Source organism: Hylobates moloch, unplaced genomic scaffold, assembly GCF_009828535.3.
Source record: "Hylobates moloch isolate HMO894 unplaced genomic scaffold, HMol_V3 SCAFFOLD_20, whole genome shotgun sequence".
In the NCBI taxonomy this organism is placed as follows: domain Eukaryota; kingdom Metazoa; phylum Chordata; class Mammalia; order Primates; family Hylobatidae; genus Hylobates; species Hylobates moloch.
In genome coordinates, this window is record NW_026652295.1 from 40218332 (window position 1) to 40244998 (window position 26667).

General features: G+C 40.5%; 1 protein-coding gene across 11 annotated transcripts in view; it reads right to left on the reverse strand.

Annotated features, from left to right (window-relative positions):
- Positions 1-26667, reverse strand: part of USP49 (ubiquitin specific peptidase 49) — a 103407-nt gene that overhangs the window by 70120 nt on the left and 6620 nt on the right. For 8 of the 11 annotated variants that reach the window (XR_009211395.1, XM_058432628.1, XM_032141037.3 and 5 more), the window contains exons 3-4: positions 10764-10921; positions 7901-7974 (exon numbers count right to left, since the gene is read on the reverse strand). The gene's annotated coding sequence lies outside the window, so the exon portion shown is untranslated. The remainder of the gene's footprint in view (positions 1-7900; positions 7975-10763; positions 10922-26667) is intronic. The other 3 variants (XM_058432629.1, XM_058432634.1, XM_032141038.2) reach the window with 1 other exon arrangement.

A 26667-nucleotide genomic window follows, 5' to 3' on the forward strand; every position in this document is an offset into this window, starting at 1 on the left:
GGAGCTTGCAGTGAGCCGAGATTGCGCCACTGCACTCCAGCCTGGGCGACAGAGCGAGACTCCGTCTAAAAAAATAAAATAAAATAAAATCACAACAAAGGGGTTTTTTAAAAGGGCATAAATTCATAAGGACAGAAAAAATAGGGCTGGGTGCAGTGGCTCATGCCTGTAATCCCAGCACTTTGGGAGGCTGAGGCAGACGGATCACCTGAGGTCAGGAGTTTGAGACCAACCTGGCCAACATAGTGAAACCCTGTCTCTACTAAAAATACAAAAAACTTAGCTGGGTGTGGTAGCACATGCCTGTAATCCCAGCTACTCAGGAGGCTGAGGCATGAGAATCACTTGAACCCGGGAGGCGGAGGTTGCAGTGAGCTGAGATCGCGCCACTACACTCCAGCCTCGGCGACAGAGTGAGACTCCGTCACAAAACAACACAAAACAAAAAATCTCCTTTCACACCTTCAATGAAGGGAAGGCCAAAATGCCACCCGATTAAAAAAAAAAAAAAGTTTCTATTAAAGTATATTTTAACATTAAAATAATCTTTGGAAAAAAATTTGGGTCATTCACGTTTTAAATGTGTTTCTTTTTCCATTAATATTCTAATGGCATTCCAGTTGTCAGTATTTAGAAACGGCTGAAGTTAGTGAGTGATAAGACAGACATCTAGCCAGTGAGCAAAGAGTCTGCCAGCCATATTAGTTAACCTTCAAGTCAGTATTAAGTGACTCAATCTAATGAGCCAAGTCATATCTTTTTGTATAAAAGTCTATTAAATAAATTACAGGGTTTGGGGAGCAATTCACCAGGGAAAGAAAATCTCACGTATTTAAGAATATTTTTATTCAAATAATAAAAAACAATTAGAATAAATTTAACATCCTTTGGTATCTCATTTTCTTTTTTTATTTTTATTATTTATTTATTTATTTTTGAGACAGAGTCTTGCTCTGTCGCCCAGGCTGGAGTGCAGTGGTGCAATCTCTGCTTGTTGCAACCTTTGCCTCCTGGGTTCAAGCAATTCTCCTGCCTCAGCCTTCCAAGTAGGTAGGATTACAGGCACCCGCCATCATGCAATTTTTGTATTTTTTGTAGAGACAGGGTTTCACCATGTTGGCCAGGCTGGTCTTGAATTCCTGACCTCAGGTGATCCACCCACCTCGGCCTCCCAAAGTGCAGGGATTACAGGCATGAGCCACCGCGCCCAGCCCTCATTTTCTTTATTTCTTGACAAAACAAGCACTAACTTTGACAGCAAAACAAGGTAAAATCAACCAAAAGAATAGCAGGATAGGCCTATCTTTATTGTTACGCTGGGGTTCCACATAAAATTTGAAAACTCCTAAACCATGTGGTACCTCTGTTGTGTTTTTATTTATTTTTATTTTTGGAGAGGGGGTCACACTATATTGCCCAGGCTGGTCTCAAACTCCTGGACTCAAGCAATCCTCTGACTTCTGCCTCCCTAAATACTGGGATTATAGGAATGAGCCACCATGCTTGGCTTGTTTTTTTGTTTTCTGTTTTAAGAGACAGGGTCTTGCTCTGTTGCCCAGGCTTGAGTGCAGTGATGTGATTATAGCTCACTGTAACCTCGAACTCCTGAGCTTAAGCCATCCTCCTGCCTCAGCTTCCTGAGTAGCTAGGACTATAGGTGCATGCCACCATGCCTGGCCTTTTTTTTTTTTCTTCCCCCAGAGACTGGGTCTAACTATGTTGCCCAGGCTGGTCTAGAACTCCTGACCTCAAGCAATCCTCCCACCTCAGCCTTCCAAAGCATGGTGCTTTTTTTTTTTTTTCTTTTTTTAGACAGAGTCTCCCTCTGTCGCCAGGATGGAGTGCAATGGTGCGATCTTGGCTCACTGCAACCTCTGCCTCCCGAGTTCAAGCGATTCTCCTGCCTCAGCCTCCCAAGTAGCTGGGACTACAGGCGTCCGCCACCACGCCCCACTAATTTTTGTATTTTTAGTAGAGACAGGGTTTCACTGTGTTAGCCAGGATGGTCTCGATCTTCTGACCTCGTGATCCGCCCACCTCGGCCTCCCAAAGTGCTGGGATTACAGGCGTTAGCCACTGCGCCCGGCCCTGCATGGTGCCTTTTTTAATAATTGAAATTGGCAAAATGTCAAGCCACTCTATCCTCAGCACTCAGCCACTGAGACACACCAGTGCTATCAACTCTGAGATTCCCCTAAAGAGGCAGCTGTGTCTAAGGCAAAGAACTCAAAGCCTAAAATGGAAGCTGTTAATAGCACATAAGCTCCATGATGGTAGAGATTTTTTTTGTTTTTATAGAACAGGGCTAGAACACAGTAGGTGTTCAGTTAATAATGTAAAACAAAAAGCTGAAAGAACATGAAAACGCCTGTCCAAAGTTGGGAGCAACTCATACAAACAACATTCTGAGTTTGGTACATATCAGTGGGAGAGACGTCATGACTTTCAGCCCACACTGGGATCATTACAACGTTCTGAGATAGAAAGAAACCACAGTGCTCATCACAGCAAATCTAATGAGAAGAGTGGCCTTATTTTACATTTTTGTTAATCTTTTAAAGTCTGGATTAAGGAAAACAGCTGTATTCTCCTATCTGCTTCTGTGTTCAGTCAACTGCACATTATGTAGCCTCTGGAAAACTTCATTGCACACTCATAAGAGAACAAGGGTAGAAATTCTAGAATTGTTATAAAAATTGTTTTAACTTCATCAGCCCCTGAAAGGATCTGGAGGGGCCCCAGACCACCCTTTAAGACATTGTTTTAAAAGACATGTGCAATAAGGGCCATAACTTTGATCAACATTCAGAAGAGATTCTCAAACAAGGGAAAGGGGTAAAAAAAGATGGAGAGAAAAAGAGGAAAACATCACTGACTACCTGCAACCACACTTACAGGAGGGCCAAGACATTTTATTAGTGTACTTGTTGTTACTTTAACTGTCGCTTACTCTGTACTTTACCATATTTTAACAAGAAGTGAATTGCTATTTGAAGAAAAGAAAAGCCAGACCCCAGAACAAAACCCACATACTACAATTCCTCCTAGTTCCTATATAAATGTCGATTGTTAACGCACATTGACTCTTCAGGCCATCACATTCTAATTATACGACCTGTAAGTCACCTTTCTCCTGGCTTTTCTTCTCCTCCACAACTTTCTGCTGACTGTCAATCAAATATTATCTAACAGGATGGAAAAGCAATTTCCAATAATCAATCAGTTCCAAACTGCTGCACAGTTCAATCTTTCTGTCTGCAAGTTTCTATGAATAGCAGCTAAATGGCAATCTACAAATCAACTCTAATCCCTTCTAAATATATGTTGTTCTGGCCGGGCGCGGTGGTTCAAGCCTGTAATCCCAGCACTTTGGGAGGCTGAGGCGGGTGGATCACGAGGTCAGGAGATTGAGACCATCCTGGCTAATATGGTGAAACCCCGTCTCTACTAAAAATACAAAAAAAAAAAAAGCTCGGTGTGGTGGTGAGCACCTGTAGTCCTAGCTACTTGGGAGGCCAAGGCAGGAGGATGGCGTGAACCTGGGAGGCAGAGCTTGCAGTGAGCCGAGATCGTGCCACTGCACTCCAGCCTGGGTGACAGAGCAAGACTCCATCTCAAAAAACAAACAAACAAACAAAAACCAAACAAACAAACAAAAAAATATGTTGTTCTTTAGCTAGTTAGGTGATTTCTATCTACTATAAATGATTCATAATGAAGCAAAACAGCAATATTCATTTAAGCATGGTCAAGAAAAATAATTATTTATGAATAATCATCTCATATCATTTTTCCCATACTTAAGATACATGATTTCAAATTTTCCTTCACACAGGCAAACAAAATCAAATAGTTACAGTGACTTTTTCAGGAGATATTTGGTTTTTATGTCTTATTTATATTCTCACTACCCTAGCAAACCTTATAAGAGTTATTAACTAGGCCAGCACTCCCCTGGTCAATAGCATAGGCCTAGGCTTAAATCCTGAAGCTGCCACTTGCAATGTGACTTTGGGCAAATTACTTAATCTGCATGTCACTTTTCTCAGCTTTAAGGTGAAGACAATAACAGTATCTACCTCATAAGTGACAGGATTAAATGAGATAATGAATAAATGGGTAAAGCACTTAAAACATTGCCTGACACACAATACATACTAGTAAATGTTAACTTCTGTATTTATTTATTTATTTATTTATTTATTTATTTATTTATTTATTTATTTTATTTTATTTATTTTTGAGACGGAGTCTTGTTCTGTTGCCAGGCTGGGGTGCAATGGTGCGATCTTGGCTCACTGCAACCTCCGCCTCCCCGGTTCAAGTGATTCTCCTGCTTCAACCTCCTGAGTAGCTGGGATTACAGGCACAGACCACCACACCCATCTAATTTTTGTATTTTTTTTTTTTTTTTTTTTTTTTTTGAGACGGAGTCTGGCTCTGTCACCCAGGCTGGAGTGCAGTGGCGCGATCTCGGCTCACTGCAAGCTCCGCCTCCCGGGTTCACGCCATTCTCCTGCCTCAGCCTCTCCGAGTAGCTGGGACTACAGGCGCCCGCCATCACGCCCGGCTAATTTTTTGTATTTTTAGTAGAGACGGGGTTTCACCGTGGTCTCGATCTCCTGACCTCGTGATCCGCCCGCCTCGGCCTCCCAAAGTGCTGGGATTACAAGCGTGAGCCACCGCGCCCGGCCTAATTTTTGTATTTTTAGTAGAGATGGGGGTTTCACCATGTTGGTCAGGCTGGTCTCGAACTCCTGACCTTGTGATCAGCCCACCTTGGCCTCCCAAAGTGCTGGGATTACAAGCGTGAGCCACCATGCCCAGCCACCTTCTGTTTTTTATATTTTAGCCTTCTAAAATAGCCTCACTATCTATAGTCACAGCAGATAGAATAGTCCATAATAATCTAATCTAATCCAGAGCAATTCAAGAGGGAAATACTAAAAAGAGAGTACTGTTTCTGTTTTGTTGTTGTTTTGAGATGGAGTCTTGCTCTGTTGCCCAGGCTGGAGTACAGTGGCGTGATCTCAGCTCACTGCAACCTCTGCCTCCCGGTTTCAAGCAATTCTCCTGTTTCAGCCTCCCAGGAGGCTCGGATTATAGGCATGCACCACCACATCCGGCTCATTTTTGTATTTTTAGTAGAGATGGGGTTTCACCATATTGGTCAGGCTGGTCTTGAACTCCTGACCTCAGGTGATCCACCTGCCTTGGCCTCCCAAAGTGCTGGGATTACAGGCGTAAGCCACCACACCTGGCCTGTTTCTGTTCTTAGTCTTTTTTTTTTAATTTTATTTTAACACTGAGATAACAGGAAACAATAAAAATAGATTACTGTTTCTAAGTGCTCTTCCTTCTTAAAATAGTTAATTGTCTACACCACCTAAGAAAGTGCTGACAAGCCATATAAACAGTATCAGAGATAATGTTCAAAACTACTATGATTCTAGCCCAGGTACAGTGGTACCTATAGTCCCAGCTACTCAGGAGGCTCAGACAGGTGGATCACTTGAGTCTAGGAGTTAAAGGCCAGCTGGGTAGCATAGCAAGACTCTGCCTCTTTAAGTTAAATAAAAAATAAAATAATTACCATGATCCTGTGTGCAAAAAGGAAAAAAAAAATACTTCAAGCTGGGTGCAGTGGCTCATGCCTGTAATCCCAGCACTTTGGGAGGCCAAGGTGGGTGGATGACTTGAGGCCAGGAGTTCAAGACCAGCCTGGCCAACATAGCGAGATCCCATCTCTACTAAAAATACAAAAATTAGCTGGGCATGGTGGCACACGCCTGTAATCCCAGCTAGTCGGGAGGTAGAGGCACGAGAATTGCTTAAACCTGGGAGGTGGAAGTTGCAGTGAACCAAGACTGCACCACTGCACACCAATCTGGGCAACAGAGGAAGATTATCTCAAAAAAAAAAAAAAAAAAGAAAAGAAAAGAAAAAAAAACTCAAGAAGACATGTCCTTCAAAATAGATTGACAGAAACACAACACAGCATTTGACATAGCTATCTAGAAAAAAGAGATTTGTGTATCCTGCTTTACAAGATACTTTTACAGGCAAGATGAACCTATGTTAGGCTGAAGATAGTTGTTTATTCATATATAACTATAAACATCATATACACCCTAAGATATACAGTAAAAGGTAAAGATAGAGAACTTTATTCTCACACATAGTCCAGCAGCATACTCAGAGATGAAGTCAGAAAGAAAACTTTTCATGAAAAAAACTAAAAAGCTTTTGCCACCATGGTTAACCTTATCTGAGATGGTTTAACTCTTGGAATGTATCAGAGAAAAATTTATGTGTGGATGGCTGGTACATAAAAATGCTAACTGAGATACATATGAGAATTATAGTTAACATTTACTAAACACTTACTTCATTCCAAACATTATTTCAAGTTTTTTATATGGATTAACTAATCAATTGCTATGAGATAGCATTTTATTGTCCTCACCTTATATCTAAGGAATTGAGGCACAGAGATAACATGCCCAAATGTCAAGTTAATAGTGACTGGTTAAAAACGGTCTGGCTCCAAATCCATGTTTTTAACCACTAGGCAAAGAAGGCTGCACAAATACATGCCATATACTTATAGACTCTGGGAGGAGGGTAAGATTCAGGTAGAGGATTGTAGTTATCTGTTATTTTTAAATTATTGACATGAATGTATAAACTTGTGTAATTAAAAAAACTTTTATATCTCATAAACTTAAAGTCAAACCTTTTACTGGGCTTTCTGTAGAATTCTATTTTTTTAAGAAGGTCTTGCTCTGTTGCCCGGGCTGGAGTGCAGTGGAATGATTATAGCTCACTACAGCCTCAATCCCCTGGGCTCAAGCAATCCTCTCACCTTAGCCTCCCAAGTAGCTAGCCACTACACCTGGCTAATTTTTTTCTTTTTTTTTGGTAGAGATGAGGTCTTGCTATATTGCCCAGGCTGGTCTAGAATTCCTGGTCTCAGCCAGGCGCAGTGGCTCACGCCTGTAATCCCAGCACTTTGGGAGGCATATCCCAGCACAAGGTGGGCAGATCACTTGAGGTCAGGAGTTTGAGACCAGCCTGGCCAACATAAAGAAACCCCGTTTCTACAAAAATACAAAAATTAGCCGGGCGCGGTGGCTCACGCTTGTAATCCCAGCACTTTGGGAGGCCGAGGCGGGTGGATCCCGAGGTCAGGAGATCGAGCCCCCGGTAAAAAAAAAAAAAAAAAAAAAAATACAAAAATTAGCCAGGCATCGTGGCGGGTGCCTGTAGTTCCAGCTAGTTGGGAGGCTGAGGCAAGAGAATTGCTTGAACCCAGGAGGCAGAGGTTGCAGTGAGCCGAGATCACACCACTGCACTCCAGCCTGGGCAACAGAGCAAGACTCCATCTCAAAACTAAATAAATAAATAAAAGAATTCCGGGCCTCAAGCCATCCTCCCACCTCAACCTCCCAAAGCAGAATTCTATTTGATTACCACCAGACACACATCTGCACTTGCTCAAATGAACGGGATCCCCATGGTGGGATAAACATCATAGCAACTGACATATTTGGAGAAAAAGAAGGGGTAGATAATTATTCTTGACAGGTCATGACAGATATGATCTCTATCTTACCACCAAGTTTCAAGACCTACCCTAGACTTGTTTCAGTATGGTTGCTGGTCTTTAGGTCCCATTTTAACTTCAAATATGGCTGTGTCCCCTCTTAGCTTAAGTTAATTCGTGGTACTAAAAAATTCACAAGGTTAAGATGAAAGCAAGTGGTGAAAGTTCAGAATGGAGTAAGACAAACAGTAACTGATCAATTACCCTCATAGTATGCCAACCTCAGCCACACATAATACTATTATTATAAATAGCTTTCATTAATAATGTTTTATTACAGTTTTTATTTCTTACCCATTAAACAAGTTTTTTCCATCTTCTTCCATATTATTCCACAGTCATTGGTTAGGTTTCCTCTTCTCTATTACCTACAAGTGGGAAACAATCTGTAAGGTTGGGCTAATACATGGCAAGAAAAAAGCAATTTCATGAATTGTAATTACAAATTCAAAAAAGGACCAGTAAATTACAATGCATTAAACTCCCTACAAGTCCTTAAAACTGATGTAAGAGTGAAAAAAAACTGTGATCTTTCTTTTCAGCTAAGAGTAACCAGAGTCAGTCACTTATAGGCAGACTGATCTACAAATGGAAGTATTAGTTTACTTTCTGAAAAAACGCACTTCTGCATTTGTTTTAAGTCTTAAAAATTACACATTATAATAAGCCGGGCGCGGTGGCTCAAGCCTGTAATCCCAGCACTTTGGGAGGCTGAGGCGGGCGGATCACGAGGTCAGGAGATCGAGACCATCCTGGCTAACACGGTGAAACCCCATCTCTACTAAAAACACAAAAAATTAGCCGGGCGTGTTGGCGGGCGCCTGTATTCCCAGCTACTCGGGAGGCTGAGGCAGCAGAATGGCGTGAACCCAGGAGGTGGAGGTTGCGGTGAGCCGAGATCGCGCCACTGCCCTCCAGCCTGGGGGACAGAGAAAGACTCCGTCTCAAAAAAAAAAAAAAAAAAAAAATTACACATTATATTTGCATACAATCTGAAACTCAGAAAAAAACACACAAATTCATGGTAACAAAAATACTTGAATATCAAAAGCTAAAATTATTTTTGCTTAAGTAAAATATATAACAAGATGGCATGAGGTGGTGACTCTTTTGTGCTAAGTGGGTTTATGACATATGTAAGCGGCATGCTTCTTTAAAAGCGGTATATATTCTGTACACAAGGACAATATATTAGCCAAAGACATCTAGAGTTTATGATTTTGACAAATTATATGTATAAGCATGTTTAAGGTTTCTGACACTTTATCAGGAAGCAGGACTCAGTATTAAGCTTGAGATCGGCAAGCTGGGCCACCACTGTAAGAGGAAAGAAAATTCTCTATTGTGTCACCCTAACAGCTGACACAGAGTTCCTCTTGGAAGAAACTTTAAGAAAACATGTTCCCGGCCGGGCGTCCGCCGCCCCGTCTGGGAAGTGAGGAGCGCCTCTGCCTGGCCGCCGCCCCTTCTGGGAAGTGAGGAGCGCCTCTGCCCGGCCACCCCACCGTCTGGGAAGTGAGAAGTGCCTCTGCGCGACTGCTGTGCAACCATCCAAGTGTGAAGTGACAGCCTTGTGTGTTATCTTTCTGTCCTCACCAAGTTTGCATTTTCGACATTAAAGTCTACTTTTTAATTAAAAGTTTTAAATTGGAGTACATATATATAAAAAAAAAATAAAGAAGAAAATATGTTCCCAGCCGGGCACGGTGGCTCACATCTGTAATCCCAGCACTTTGGGAGGCCGAGACGGGCGGATCATGAGGTCAGGAGATCGAGACAATCCAGGCTAACATGGTGAAACCCCATCTCTACTAAAAATACAAAAAAAAAAAAAAATAGCAGGGCATGGTGGCAGGCGCCTGTAGTCCCAGCTACTCGGGAGGCTGAGGCAGGAGAATGGCATGAACCCGGGAGGTGGAGCTTGCAGTGAGCCGAGATTGCGCCACTGCACTTCGGCCTGGGCGACAGAGCGAGACTCCATCTCAAAAAAAAAAAAAAAAGAAAATATGTTCCCATGATATGGGCTCCCATCACTCATGTCCAGTCCCCTTGGAGTAGGTGGTTTGCTGCAGAATGGCTGGCTGTAAAGTTCCTAGAATGGTTGTCAAGAAAGGGAAATTGCTCTGCATTAGACAGGGAAGAATTTGGTTTTATATTGCTGAAAGGAATGGGGAGAAAAATGAGGAGAGGGAAAGAAAAAGAAGAAAAGAGTTAGTATAATGGAGCAGAGCTGGAATTAGGTGGGGGTGAAGCTCTTGGGTCAATGGAGGTCTGAAAACATTTTAAGAACAGGAATGTTTTAGTAGGGAAGTTGTTTGCATTAATGCAAAGGCTCACTCCACCTCTATTTTGCCCCTTTTTTCAGGTAGGTACACAAAATCTGCAAATGCCCTGTGTGAATAGGGCCTTTCTGAAAATCAGAGGGAGCCAAGTTTCACATGTGGGTGCACTATGGTGCAAATCAGTGGCACGAGGCCAGAAAGTAGGCCCCAGGAGGCAGAAGTGGTTATAAGATCATGAAACCTAGCAAAAACACAAATATTTTTACGGAGAGCTTACAACTTCTAGTTCTAGGTTCGGGGATCTGAGGCAACCGTATCCATGAAAAGCTAAGCTGACACTTTATGGACAGGGGTTTCACATCCATAAAATGTCCCCCAAATGACCCTACTTTCAATATAAGAACACCAAAAAATTTAAAGTTAACTTAATTACATTTAAATCCAAGTTATTCTAATTAATTTGGGATGCTCCCTAAAAGCTGACTATAATAATCAGTTCTATACTAAGCAGCACCTAGGACATGTATGTAACCATATGGAGTTTAGGCTTAAAGCCCTAGGAAAGTTATATTAATAAATGTGAAGGGTAACAACTTCAATAATTACGATGGTGATCTTGAAAACTGGGAAATTATAATAAATCAGCTCAATGCTGAAAACTATTAATAAGATTCTATACATTCAAATATTTTCTATCCAGGTCCCACATATCATTTACACTACTGCAATATACTTTTAAATGGGTGGGAAGTGAAATTACAGATATATAAAACAAATCACTACAGTAGGAACTAACTAAAAATGTGGAAGACATCCCTTTAAATGGTCATTAGAAAGGAAGTTCCCAAAGTCAGGAGGCCATATTCCAAGCTTACCTGTTATGAGACATGCTGAACTCTCAGGGGCTGTCTGGCTCATGCAAGAAAAGAGCACATGATGTGGAGTAACAGAGACCAGTCATCATCATGGTGTCCATTTATTACAAGACCTTCCTTAACTTCTCCGAGCCTGTTTTCTAATCTACTTCACAGCACTGGTGTAGGGATTAAACGAGAACGCAAGTAAAACACCAGTGCACTGCCTGGCACATAGCTGATGATCAATAAAGGTTTAATTTCCTTCCTTTATCTACCTTTAGTTTAGAGCAATTTTCAGGGCTTGAAAAGGAGAAAATCCATTCTTGAAACCTTACCCAATTTACTCTTATTCTGCCAAACAATAACAGTGATGATGATGGTGATGATTATGATGATAGCCAGCAACACTGATAACCGTGTTTAATGTGTGCCAGAAACGCAGTTAAGTGCTGTTACATACATTAACAAATTCAATCCTCACAACAGCTGTGAGGTAGATTTTTATTCCAATTTGACAGATGAGGAAACTGTGGCACACCTAAGTTCCACAGCTAGTAAGAGGCAAGGCAAGGATTCAAACCCAGGTTTCTGCTCTTCGGAAATATACCAGGCTGGGAGCAGTAGCTTATGTCTGTAATCCCAGCACTTTGGGAGGCCAAGACAGGAGGATTACTTGAGCCCAGGAGTTTGAGACCAGCCTAGGCAACATCAGAAGACCCTACCTCTACAAAAAATAATTTGCTGTGTGTTTTGGCACAAATCTGTAGTCCCAGCTAGTTGGGAGGCTAAGACAGGAAGATCACTTGAGGCCAGGAGGTCAAGGCTGCAGTGAGCTGCACGTGATTGCACCACTGCACTCCAGCCTGAGTGACAGAGTGACACCTTGTCTAAAAAAAGAAAGAGAGAGAGAGAGAGAAAGAAAGAAAGAGACAGAGAGAGAGAAAGAAAGAAAGACAAACACCAAAAACTAACTTCTGGGTGATGTCACAGCAGCAATGCCCTTTCTTTGATAGCTCCCTAATATTAATGTAGTAAGGTAGGGAATGTTCAGATGACTTACGAAGTAGAATAGATCTGTTATCTTAAAAATATATATAAATATACTATCTATATATATTTTAAGATTTAGTTACATATTTTAAAATATATTTTATAATAGTTATATATTTTAAAATATATTTTATATCTCAAAATATTTTAATGTATATTTTATATGTTTTAAAGTTTAAAAAGTGGACCAAAAGAATATTAATACATTTAAGTCAGTAAATAAACTTAACCAAGATTATATCTTTTTCAGCAAGCTCAATAAGGTGGCACACTCCAAACTACAAACATTTATTAACCTATGCTGTATCTCATCTGTAAGTGCCTTGCCCTGTAAGTTCCTGGAGGACAGAAATAGCATCTTTGTCTTACTTATTGTGATAGTAAGTAATATCTTTGATGTCTGAAAAAATACCTCGTCCTTAGTAGGTGCTTCAATAAATACTGACCAAAGAATGGAGAGGCTGGATATGCAACACAGACAAAACTTTCTAGTCTGCCTATTATTTCCCTTTACACTCTAAGGCACTAGCACACTATCCTTATTTTCCACTACCCATCCACTCTATTATTTTACTATCAGCAAGGCCTTGATGGATTTAAGTGTTTTCCTTGACCCAGTCACATTTTTGGCCTATCCAAATCCATTTCATTTTTTTTTATTATTTTCGAGACGGAGTCTCGCTCTGTTGCCCAGGCTGGAGTGCAGTGGCACCATCTTGGCTCACTGCAACCTCCGCCTCCCGGGTTCAAGTGATTCTCCTGCCTCAGCCTCCTGAGTAGCTGGGATTACAGGCGCGCGCCACCACACCTGGCTAATTTTTGTATTTTTAGTAGAGATGGGGTTTCACCATGTTGGTCAGGCTGGTCTCGAACTCCTGACCTTGTGATCCACCCACCTCGGCCTCCTAAAGTGCTGGGATTACAGGTGTGAGCCACCACGCTCAGCCCTAAATCTATTTCAATCTATAAGCTCACATAGCAAAATGTCTTACGACAAAAAGTCTCAAATATACAATTAGAAAATTCATGAATTAAAGCAAAACATATTGTTATGTCACTTTATGTTTTTCAAAGTGCTTCCACGCACATCCCCTCCGTGCCTCAAGATAGCTGTGAGAGCAGGCAAGGCACTCATAATAATCTAGGAAGCTGCATCTAATCCTGTTTTGGAGTGGAAACATATCCTCATTGTCACTGCCAACGAATCAATGGCTCAAAACCTGAGTTAGATACTTTCTCTGCATTTTGGTACAAAGTCTATAAGAATGACATATTTTTAAGTCAATGTCATAAACGACTTTTTAAATCATAAATGATCAGCCATCTAATTGAACTTTTTTTTTTTTTTTTTAAATTAAGATGGAGCTTCACTCTGTTGCCCAGGCTAGAGTGCAGTGGCACAATCTCGGCTCACTGCAACCTCCGCCTCCTGGGTTCAAGTGATTCTTCTGCCTCAGCCTCCCAAGTAGCTGAGACTACAGGTGCGCGCCACCACACCTGATTAATTTTTGTATTTTTAGTAAAGAGGGGGTTTCACCATGTTGGCCAGGATGGTCTCAAACTCCTGACCTCGTGATCCACCAGCCTCGGCCTCCCAAAGTATTGAGATTACAGGCGTGAGCCACCTCAACCGGCCGTAATCGAAGTTAAAACAGCCCAAATGCCTTGGAAGATACAAGGCAGAGGAAATTCACACAACTAAATAGAGAAAAAATTACATGCATTTACAGCTAAATAAAGAAAACTTTAAAGTTTTAAGGAGACCACAATCAGCAATTACAATTAAATCTCTCTTGGCTGCTAAATTAGGAAGCCCAGCATAGGATAGCGGGAAGAGAACTAAACTAGGTATCAGGTAGCCTGGGTTTCAGTCCACACTCTGCCACTGATTAATTATGTTATCTCCAGTCCCACTCAAATTTAAAATTCTAAAATTTTGTACATATCACCCAGAGTAAATAAGAAACATATAACATTTCACATTTCAGTGCACCACACAGAAAGCATGAACAAAAGGCTCAAGGTCTGCTGACTTTATTAACATGCAAAAGTATTAGTTTGCCACGGGTTTTGTCCATTTATGACTCTCAATAATGGTTTAAGTTTAAATTCAAGGCCTCTGCACAGAAACTGCAAAACAGAGATTTTTGAATTACTGTGAAATACAAAGGGTAGCAGGATTGCATTTACACATTTTGACTATGATTCAGAATAATCTAGGTGGTAAAAATGCTGTTCATTTGCCACATTAATTGACTTCTTAGAAGTTATTTATTAAAATGCTTTACCATTAAACAGAAAGGCAGTCCACCAAGCCGTATTTACAGTATACATGGAATGGCAACCTAGACTGAGCTAGATTGGGAGGAAGGGTTATTTATCATCCATTATTGTGTCCTGTTGACATAGCATAGTACATGGTACAAAGGACATATTAATATATACTGCTGGTCGAATGAATCACTGATAGGGGATCCCATTTTTTTTTTTTTTTTTTTTTTTTTTTGAGACAGTCTCGCTCTGTTGCCCAGGCTAGAGGGTAGTGGCATGATCTTAGCTCACTGCAACCTCTGCCTCCCAGGCAAGCAATTCTCATGCCTCAGCCTCCCAAGTAGCTGGGATTACAGGTTCGTACCACCACATCCAGGTAATTTTTGTATTTTTAGTAGAGACAGGGTTTCACCATGTTGTCCAGGCTGGTCTTGAACTCCTGGCCTCAAGTGATCTGCCCACCTCGGCCTACAAAAGTGCTAGGATTATAGGCGTGGGCCACCACCACGCTGGGATGAGGACCCCGTTTTTTACATTTATCTTAAATTTTACTTCCTAGGCAATATGCTGCCTAACATTTATAAAATTCTTTTTTTAGAGACAGAGTCTCACTATGTTGCCCAGGCTGGCCTTGAACTCCAGACTCCAGGGCTCAAGCGACCCTCCCACCTCAGCCTCCCAAGTAGCTGGGATGCTCATTTGTAAAGGATATAACATCAGCTCTACTTTCTTCCAAAAGAGCTGCAAAGATCAAATAAGAAAATGTGTGTAAGTGCATTATAAACTGGCAAGAGCTGTACATATGTTAGGTATTCTTTCTTTGCTACCAAAGAAAGCAAAGACTTTAGGTCATTATTCTAGCAAAAAGAAACACTGATATTCAAACATCCCAGGTATTCTGGGGCAGGCTGGGATAAAACAGCTTCATCATTCAGGTAGAATTCAAGAATCCTAAAATGTGTTGGGTATCTGGGTCTTTATAATTTTAACTGACAGCTTAATAAGAACTAAAGGACATACAATCTTAGCCAGATTGGGAATTCCTTCTCACCAAAAAATGCGACCTGAGAGCAAAGGAATGTGCTTGCATTCTCCTCAGTCATCCAAGATAAATGCAAATAAAAACAATACCAAATCCGATTTAGTTTGTAGAGCGGCAGCATCAGCCACAAAAATCACCTTTTATATAGCATATACCAGAGTTGCTACTTCATCACTCTGCTTAAATCTAATCCTGCTCCTTATATGTCCCACATATAATAAATATTAATTGGTAGAGTTCAGTCTGCCAGCATACATTAAAATCATTAATTCTGTCATTATCAAGCACTTCTTATAAATACTATATAGCAATTTTGTCAGCAAAGCAACAATTTTAATGAGAAGACATTTATGAATATTTGTTACACTTCCTCCTAGATACCATATTGTGTGAGGTGTTTTCATGTACACTTGCTGAGTTAATTCTCACAATGAGGTGGGTGTCAGCAGCATTTTACAGCATGAAGCACAGAGGGCCCAATTTCATTAGGAAATGACCCAGGATCACACAGCAAGGAAGCAGCAACACGTAGGCCCAAGATAATTGCTTTGAATTGCTGCAATTCTAGTAACCCTACATCGGTGGCAAGGAACATAAAATTTATTTAAGTAGGTTTTTTGCCTGTGGCAAAACTTAGTTGGAAGTTAGCCTTGTTTGAGAAGTTACTCAACTATGAATCTGCACTCATTCTACAAAAATGCTTTCTAACTTTAAACATAGGTCAGACAGGTATGGTGGCTCATGCCTACAATCCCAGCACTTTCAGAGGCCAGGGTGGGAGGACTGCTTGAGGCCAGCAGTTTGAGACCAGCCTGGCCAACATAGCAAAACTCTGCCTCTATGTTTTGTTTGTTTTTGAAACAGGGTCTTCCTCTGTCAACCCAGGCTGGAGTGCAGTGGCGCAATCACAGCTCACTGCAGCCTCAAACTCCAGGGTGCAAACTATCTTTTCACCTCAGCCTCCCAAGTAGCTGGGACCACAGGTGCATGCCACCACCTGGCTAATTTTTTTTTAGTTTTATGTAGAGACAGAGGGTCTCTCTATGTTAAGGGGAAGCCCAAATCAAACTGAATTGTGCTAAGACAAACCAGAAAAACTCAAAGTGCCTCTGAAAGTGGGGATAGCAGACAAGGCTAAAAAAAGGAGAATGGAGTAAAAGTTCTACCCCTAGATTGCCGCCCTGTCTCCAAGCAGCTGCTGGGCAGAGGATGGGAGGTTTGTTCTCTGGAAAGATTACTAGAGAGACTCTGGACTAGGCACAACTAGGGGCAGGCCCACCAGTCTAAAAAAGATGGTGATTAAGAGAAAGTTGATATCGTGAAAGGGGAAACATCCCTAGCCATTTTCCCCACTCAGTTTCCCAAATGATACATCCAGGTTTGTAAGCCCTAAGCAGGTAATAGGAACATTCTTTCTGGGGACGAACCTGGTCAAGAGAAAAGCACAAATACTGACTGCTAGAGGTGTCCTCTCAAAGAATAAACCACCAGTTAACTTTTAGAAGCTGACACTCGGGCAAATCCAGCTTTCAGTTTTTTCGTGGCTCACTCCTGAATATGAGTAAAACAGCCAAAGCTATACTTTTAAGGAAATTCCTGAAAGATCAAAATAAATGAAATGAACAAGTAATGTATTTTAAGGAAACAGATTTTACAGAAAGCTGAGGAAAGAACATGTTAAGAGAAGAGCTAGTCCATCTGAAACAAAAACAGATGACTATTAAAAAGCAACACTCACAGAAAAAAAAACTCTTAAAAATTAAAAATATGACAGCATAAATATAAAACTAATTAGAAAGGTCTTAAGATGAAGTTCAAGATACCCCCCAGAAAGTAGAATAAAGAGACAAAAAGATGAGAAATAGGAAAGGAAAATTAAAGGGCTCATAAGTCTAGAAATTCCAAACACAAGTATTAAGAGTTCGAGAGGAAGAACAGAGAAAACTGGGGGCAAGGAGGAAAAGGAAGAGATTGGTTAGAATTTAAAAATTCAAGAAAATTTCCCAGAACTGAAAAGTGTTACCAAATTGAAAAGGCCCTCCAAGTGTCCAGCATAACAGACAAAACAAGGCCTAGAATGAGGCTAATTATATTAAAATTTCAGAACATTTCCAGGGAGGAAAAAAATAACCAAGAATCAGAACATCATCAGACTTCTCGTCAGCAGCAACAGAAGCCAGAAGCCAATAGAGTGATGCCTGATGAACTCAGAGAAAATATTCTCTTATCTAGAATTCTATATCCAGGTAAACTATAAATCAAGTATAAAAGAAAATAAAGATATTTTCATATCTGCAGATTCCTAAACAAATTTACATCTCATGCACCTTTTTCTCAGGAGCTTCTGGGGGACATGCTCCACACAAATTAAAATATAAACAATAAAGGAGAAAGATATCAAGTCCAGGAAAACAGGGGGTTCTCCATAAGAAGGCAAAGGAAATATCCAGGATATGAGGGGAAGTAGATCCCAGGATAAAAGCTGGGCAGGTCTAGAAAAGAACCTACACAGATTTTTATTTACTTATTTTTTATTCTTTTATTTTGAGATGGAGTCTCACTCTGTTGCCCAGGCTGGAGTGCACTGGTGTGGTCTCGGCTCACTGCAACCTCTGTCTTCGGGTTCCACCAATTCTCCTGCCTCAGCCTCCCGAGTAGCTGGGATTACAGGCGCCTGCCACCACACCCGGATAATTTTTTGTATTTTTAGTAGAGATGGGGTTTCACCATGTTGGCCAGGCTGATTTCAAACTCCTGACCTCGTGATCCACCCACCTCAGCCTCCCAAAGTGCTGAGATTACAGGCTTGAGCCACCCTGCCCAGCCCCTACACAGATTTTTGTAAGCATAAGCCTACTGTTTAGAAATATGGCATTAAATACCAAAAAAAAAAAAAAAAGCCCGGCTAGAAGAATAGAAAACAGAGGTCCCTAGAGAGGCAATATGTTGGGAAGGGGAAAGGCAGGTAATATTCTTTTTATGCTATATATAGTCTTAACATAAATAAAAACTAAATTCAAAAAGATTCTTGGAAAGGTTAAAATAAATGTTTTAAAATCACATCTAAAAATATGATTTTTCCAAGCAAGATTTCTAAGGGGAAAAAGAAACTAAAGGAAAAAAAAGTCTAAGTTTCAAGGCAAAACAAAATCAAAGTATTTGGAAAACTCAAATAGTAGGCGTGGCTTTGTTTGAAAAAAATTAAGGGCAGGAAATAATATTTTTGCTGATAGATATTCAAAAGTCATAGTCATAAAACCAGCAAAGAGAAAAAGAAGAATGCTTAACATATTATGATGTCATTGGAGAAGGTTCATGGTTTATACCTATGTCAATCACTTAGTGAATTAAAATTCCTTTTTCATTCAAGCAGATGCTAAACCAAAGTCAAAAGAACAACTTGACTGAATCACATTTCGGTGCGGAATGAAAACACTTAAAAAATTGTAATGCTTCCTCAGGAAAGGAAAGCACAAATACCACAAGTCTGTTAGAACAAGGCAAGGAGCATGTGGAATCAGAGTCACTTGTTCTTTCCCGAAGACTTCAACTACGGAATAATGATGGGACTCAAATCTGAAACAACTGCTGCCCCACTGTCTCTAAAACCTAAAAAATGAGTTCTCAATTAGGATATATGCTTTTCTCTATCTCCAAATACTCAAAAAAGTAAAACATCTATATTTTCTATTGACCTTTTATAGCAAAATGAGGGGTATCATATGGTATTTGTTAAACATATTTAATATCACCTACTACTAATCAATGAGCGTTAAAACCATACTTGTTTTGCTTGACGGCATCAAGGAACAAAAACACACTTATTGATCACATGTTGGGCTCTGCAAGGACAGGCAGGCAGAAAAGGCGTCTAGGGAATCTGTAAGTGAGGAAATAGCTGGACCTGATATTTTTTGATAAGCGATTAATTTTGACCAGGGATTTTAAAAAATTAAACTAAAACACATTCTGGCAAAAACACTTGCTCTCATTTTTTACCATAAATGAAGAAAATGAGAATAGATTAGCAAGGTGGTTTAACTGTAGCATATTCCATAGCTTTCAAGTTGAATGTTTAAAAAATTTTTTTTTGTTTCATAGTCTGGAATCAGGAAGAAAAGTATACTTTATGCTTCTGCATAAATATTTATAATTTCTTTCCTTTTTAAACTTTTAAAATATTGCTGATATTCAAAAGTCATAGTCATAAAACCAGCAAAGAGAAAAAGAAGAATGTTTAACATATTATGATGTCATTGGAGAAGGTTCATTATACTTTATGCTTCTGCATAAAGTATAGTTTTCCTTCCTTTTCAAACTTTGAGAAAATACACTATTCTCTTACAAAACATAATACATACCCAATAGTTCCTCCAGTTAAATAATAATAAAATAAAATACTCTGTTCATTCTTTCATACTCATGGATGTACTGACTTAACTTTGTAGAAAGATGCCAAAGCTTGGTAAATTAATCTAAATCAAATTATAATCTCAATCTTAATCAAAATTATAACAGGACATTTTGGGGAGGGAGGAAACTAGATAAACTAAATCTAAACTATTTATTAAAAAAAAAGATCCACAGTTATATCAATTTTGAAAAAAAAGGCAAAGACAGGGAATCCATCCTGCCATATCTTAAGAAATACTAGAAAGGAACAGTAATAAACATAATATGGTACAGGATCTCATCTAAGGTGTGTCTGGAAACGCGTGGGCCATCATGGATGTCACAATGACAGGGCAACACTACTGACATTGAGTGGACAGGCCCAGCAATGCTAAACATACCTACTCTACTAACTGTGCCCCCTTTAAGAAACTTCGAGATAAATACACCAATGAGATAGAATAGAAAGATGAGAAACTTGATTTACCATAAGGGTGTTACTACAAATCAACTGGAAAGTTCAGCTAATTTGGTGGATGGTATTGGGAAATAAAAAATAATAATAAGGCTGGATCCAACCTATACCACATCCAAAGATTGCTCCATATACATTAAAAACTTAAGGGGAAATGTAAAGCCATAAAGCTAAAAGAAACTTAGGGAGACAATCTTGATGATCTAAGTCCAAGAAGCAGTAATAAGGCAAATACAGTAGGCTAAAAAATGATGGATGTGACTACATCAAAATCAAGAATTTCCATTCAGTAAAGAACACTAAGGCAGCCATGCATGGTGGCTCACGCCTGTAATCCCAGCACTTTGGGAGGCGGAGGCGGGCAGATCATGAGGTCAGGAGATCAAGGTCATCTTGGCTAACATGGTGAAACCTCGTCTCTACTAAAAATACAAAAAATAGCCAGGCGTGGTGGCACACGCCTGTAGTCCCAGCTACTCGGGAAGCTGAGGCAGGAGAATTGCTTGAACCGGGGAGGCAGAGGTTGCAGTGAGCCGAGATCGCACCACTGTACTCCAGCCTGGGCAACAGAGCAAGACTCCGTCTCAAAATAAAAACAAGAAACAAAACAAAAAAAATACCTAGGCAAAGTTAATAGATGACACCCCAGAAGATGATATTTATATGGTCCAAAACCAACCAGGGATTTAAGAAATATTATATATATTAAGGAGTTCTATAAATCAACAAGAAAAATACAGGAAACAAAGGATATGAAGAGGCAAAGGAAAATGGCTAACTAGAATATGAAGAAATGGTTAAACTCACTGGTAACTAGAAATAAAAATTAGCCTAGCCAACATGGCAAAACCCTGTCTCTACTAAAAATACAAAAAAAATTAGCTGGGTGTGGTGGCACATGCCTGTAATCCCAGATACTTGGGAGGCTGAGGCAGGAGAATTGCTTGAACCCAGGAGATGGAGGTTGAAGTGAGCCGAGATTGTGCCACTGCACTCCAGCCTGGGAGACAGAGTGAGACTCTGTCTCAAAAAAAAAAAAAAAAAGGCCAAGCACAGTGGCTCACTCTTGTAATCCCAGCAATTTGGGAGGCCGAGGCAGGTGGATCATTTGAGGTCAGGAGTTCGAAACCAGCCTGGCCAACATGGTGAAACCCCATCTCTACTAAAATTAGCCAGGTGTGGTGGTACATGCCTGTAATCCCAGCTACACAGGAGGCTGAGGCAGGAGAATAGCTGGAACCCAGGAGGCAGAGGTTGCAGTGAGCCAAGATCGTGCCACTGCATTCCAGCCTGAGCGACAGAGCGAGACTCCGTCTCTAAATAAATGAATAAATAAATAAAATTAAAATTAAAATGAGACATTACTAAAAGGCCAAAATTAGAAATGTGGACAATACCAAGTATGGGGGGGGTTATAGGAACACAATGCTTGTGGGTATAAGCTTATACAACCATTGAACAGCCTCATAGTACTTATGACGCAATGTCACTCCTGGGTCTATGTCCCTGAGAATTCTCAAACATGTCCACTCCTGGGTCTGTGTCCCTGAGAATTCTCAAACATGTCCATAATGGACATGTGCAAGACTGTTACTGGTATCATTGTTTACAGTAGCCTAGGTGCCCACCACTATGGGAATGGATGCACACCACGGTTGGTGTGTAGCTAGAAGCAATTAGCTAAATCTACATCCACATAAACACATCTTTTTTTTTTTTTTGAGATGGAGTCTCACCCTGTCACTCAGACTGGAGTGCCAGTGGCGCAATCTTGGCTCATTGCAACCTCCGTCTGCTAGGTTCAAGCAATTCTCCTGCCTCAGCCTCCAGAGTAGCTGGAACCACAGGCACGCACCACCACACCCAGCTAATTTTTTGTATTTTTAGTAGAGACAGGGTTTCACCATGCTGGCCATGCTGGTTTTGAACTCCTGACCTCATGATCTGCCCGCCTCGGCCTCCCAAAGTGCTGGGATTACAGGCTTGAGCCACTGCGCCCGGCCCATACATAGATCTTAAAACATAGTGCTCACTGAAAAAAGTAAAAAACATAGTAAGATCTACAGCATTTCTACAAGGAGAATTCTATAGCCAAATTCTACAACAGTGTGGTATAATGAGCAATTTTGTAATTAAAAATACATACACCAAAAGAATCAGTAAGTATTTTACAAAGATGCATATAGAATCAAGGACATATCAAACACATTAGAGAGTGTGCCTGTGAGGTGGGGAGGAAAATAGACATGGGAATGAGGGCTGAATAGAAGGCCTTTGTACACCAAACCTATACTGTACACAAATTATGGGAGTATGAAGTCCAAATTCAGAATAATATTTTTCATTCATGCATACATTAATTTATTCCATAAAAACTTATTGAACACCTCTTAAGTGCCAAGAACTCTGCTTAAATAGAAACTTTTCTTATTTCTGCTGAAGGTATATTTTTAAGTCAAGGTATGTTTTAATTGGAAGTGGAAGGGAAAAATAATTTACAGTAGCATATAATATATACTAAAAAATGAGAAACCATCCTTAAAATGTTTTACAAAACTTTTTTCATCAAATAGAAATGTACCTTGAAGTTCTTTAAATGACAAAGTTAAATGAAAAATCAAAATACAAAAAGAACTCTATTAAGTCCTACATAAATTAGACAGCCACATCTCAATCCACAGATAAAATGTCTTTTCTCATGGCTTTCAGTGGTGAAACAACTACTTTTTGGAGGATAAATTTTTTCTACTTTATTTGTTCTATGTAATGCCCTCCCTCTGCACCCAACAATACTTCAACTGCTCAGGAACACTTCTCACCAGATTTCTGTTTTCTAAAAGATTTCACAAGCAGACTGCTGGCTGCCAACGTAGGTGTTGTAGTTAATATGCTCATTATGCCATGTTGCTAACAAAAACTGATTAACGCATTCAGTGCAGACTGACATGTCTATTCCATATTCCCTGGGCACAGAGAATAACATTTTCAAACAAACAAAAAAAATCACCCGTTCACTCCTTTTTAGATGTCTCCTAATGAAAGGCCACAAATTCCAAATGTTAACTAGTATACATGATAATACTGGTAAAGGAAAATAATAGCAACCTGTAGTAGGACAACAGCTGCCTATAAGGCTCTAAAATTGCAATACTTCAGTATCTCAGATTTAGATTACTGAGTGTCAGCACACAATCATACCTCACTGTAACCTTGAACTCCTGGGCTCAAGCAATCCTCCTGCTCAAGTGGGTCACTTGAGGTCAGGAGTTCGAGACCAGCCTGGCCCACATGGCAAAACCTTGTCTCTACTAAAAATAGAAAAATTAGCCAGACGTGGTGGCGCGCACCTGTAGTCCCAGCTACTGAGAAGACTGAGGCAGAATGGCTTGAAGCCAGGAGGCAGATGCTGCAGTGAGCCAAGATCATGCTACTGCACTCCAGCCTGAGGGACAGAGTGAGACTCTGTCTCAGGGGAAAAAAAAAGAGAGATTCTCCCACCTTGGCCTCCCAATGTGCTGGGATAACAAGGTAAACTACACGCTGGGCCCAATTTGGGATTTTCAGTATGGAGCAGACAATGAGGCCACTCACAGATGAGACTGACATCTTCATTAAAGCACACTTACCTTTCACTTGAAATGCATTGTTATAAGCTCTTCAAGTTATGTCACGCATTTCTAAAATATTTCTTTTAAGAGTATATTCAATTCCACGGTGATGTATTTGCTTTCCCATCTTTACTTATAAGACCCCTCTAATCAGTTGATCGTATTTAACTTTTTTATATGCAATGTTTATTAACCTGAACTTTGACCTCTTTTAGATACAAGCATGCAATCAGTGTATAGCCATAAGCATCCAATTGATACAAGTGGTTGTATTAGAACATAAAAAAGGAGAGTGAAAGATGTAAATATTAGCAATGACCATCTATAGGGATATTCTTGGCATTCTGGTTTATAAAAACATAACATTAATGTAGTCCTACATACTCTATGAATGCTTACATAAATGAGATGACCTCTGTTCATAAATGCTGATTCGCTGTCAAGGGCTAGATGTCTATGATCATAAAGCTATTAGCAATGACGGCCGAATTGAGCAATTCATACATTTTCTTACCTGATTTTCTTGGTGGCTACCTCCAATTTTTGTCAAGGAGACTCTAATTAGCTCTAACAGGGACTTTGAGCTTATTGTCCTGATAAGTTAGTATCCATAACTGCAAAAATAAGTACCATAAATTACCTGGCATTCTAGAAAGGTCTGGGCTCAAAACTGATAAATCAAAGCCAGCCGTGGTGGCTCATGCCTGTAATCCCAACACTTTGGGAGGCCGAGGCGGGCAGATCACCTGAGGTCAGGAGTTTGAGACCAACCTGGCCAACATGGCAAAACCCCATCTCTACTAAAAATACAAAAAATTAGCCAGGCATGGTGGTGCATGTCTGTAGTCCTGGCTACTCTAGGGGCTGAGACAGGAGAATCACTTGAACCTGGGAGACAGAGGTTGCAGTGAGCTGAGATCGCACCACTGCACTCCAGCCTGGGCGACAGAGTGAGACTCCGTCTCAAAAAAAGTTGATAAATCAGTAAACCCCTATCTACTCTTCCTTTCATTTTCAACTACAATGTATATCTACAAAACAAATTGATCCTAAAAGACTTTATTTCAAAGTCAAAGCTCTTGCTATTTTAATGCACCCACATGGTCCATCCAAGTGAGCATATGACATATCCTACACATCTTTCCCATGTCAGAGACTGAAAGAGAGAGCAGGAGGCAGGAAAGAGCAGGACACCAATGTGACAAAATGCTAAAGCCACGCTATAAATTACCTTTTGGCCATTCTCTGCTGCATTTTGAAAAAGCTAACACAACAGTAGAGCCCATCCTTCCTTTGGATAGATATGAGCATCATACAAAAGTATCCTCCTAACTCACTAGCAATAGTGCTGCCCTCCCAGCTTTCACACAATTTGCCCAGCAAAAGAAGCACTGCTGGGTTCTAAAGACAATGACTGAAAGCTCTGTATTTTGATGATGGGAGGGAGCAATGAAGACCAGCTTCCTGGGCTCTAAACTATGCCAGACTGCCGCGCTAATCCTCCCCAAATCCCACGACACAACGTTTCAGTGGGGGTGGGGAACAGGATAGAAAACAATCCAAAACTGAATCAAGAACAGTAGCTCTAGGTTACGGAGGTCATAACATTCCTATTTGAATGAGGGTAGGGAATAATGGAGTGGGGCAAAGACATAGACAAAAGCCTTTAAAACATATCTTTAAAAACACAAAAGAAAAATAAATTTTATCCCTGATCCTTCTGATGTGCTAACCAACATCTGCCCTCAATCATTTGCCAGCCCTGGCTGCATAGAAGGCACAGAGTAGCAGACATTTTCACACAGTAAAGCTGGAAGAGATGCTACTAGAGTTGTAAATCACTAATTAGCTCAATAAAGACAAAGAGAGAAAATACCTGTCACAGAATGCTGTTTACAACTTGACATATAATAAAAACCCTGAAAATTTCAGCAGAATGCCTTACTTTCCAGACTTCTATTAACATGTGAATGGAAAAGGGATAGTATTATAGTCTTTAAAAATAGCCCATGTCTCCAAAACAATAACACATGACTAGAAAGAATGCTTTCCAAACAATTTGAAATTTTTTCATCCTTATGAAAGGGGAGTGTTTTTAATTATTACAATCAGTTTTTTTTTTTTTTTTTTTTTTTGAGATGGAGTGTCACTCTGTCGTCCAGGCTGGAATGGAGTGGGCATAATCTCAGCTCACTGCAACCCCCGCCTCCCAGGTTCAAGCAAATCGCGTTCCTCAACCACCCAAGTAGCTGGGATTACGGGCATGCACCATCATGCCCAGCTAATTTTTGTATTTTTAGTAGAGACAGAGTTTCACCATGTTGGCCAGCCTGGTCTCGAACTCCTGGCTTCAAGTGATCCACCTGCCTTGGCCTCCCAAAGTGCTGGGATAACAGGCGTGAGCCACCGCGCCTGGCCTACAATCAGCTTTAACAAGGAACTATATTTCACAGCTTTGATAATTACTTAAAGAGGGGGGAAAAAAGGAAAAGAAGCCCACAAGTGCCGTTTTTTTTGTTTGTTTTGTTTTGAGACAGAGTTTCACTCTTGTTGCCCAGGCTGGAGTACAATGGCACGATCTCGGCTCACTGCAACCTCCTCCTCCCGGATTCAAGTGATTCTCCAGCCTCAGCCTCCCGAGTAGCTGGGATTATAGGCATGCACCACCACGCCCATCTAATTTTGTATTTTTAGTAGAGACAGGGTTTCTCCATGCTAGTCAGGCTGATCTCGAACTCCCGACTTCAAGTAATCCACCCGCCTCAGCCTCCCAAAGTGCTGGGATTACAGGTGTGAGCCACTGCGCCCAGCCACAAGTGCCGTATTTTACATTTGTCAGAATACAGTTAATATTCCTTCCACTTAAACTGAGAGGACCTCCTTCAGGTCACGAGTTTATCAAATGGACAGGCCATCATTTTAATGAAGATTAAATGATGGGAAGGGAGTCAGTTTAATTTCCTTATGTCACAACAACAGAAAAGATTCCCAAAATGTAGTTTCATTTGGGGGGGAGGTAATAAAATATTAAGATATTTCCATTCATCCCCTCATAATATGGCAAACTTATTTGTATTAATCCCA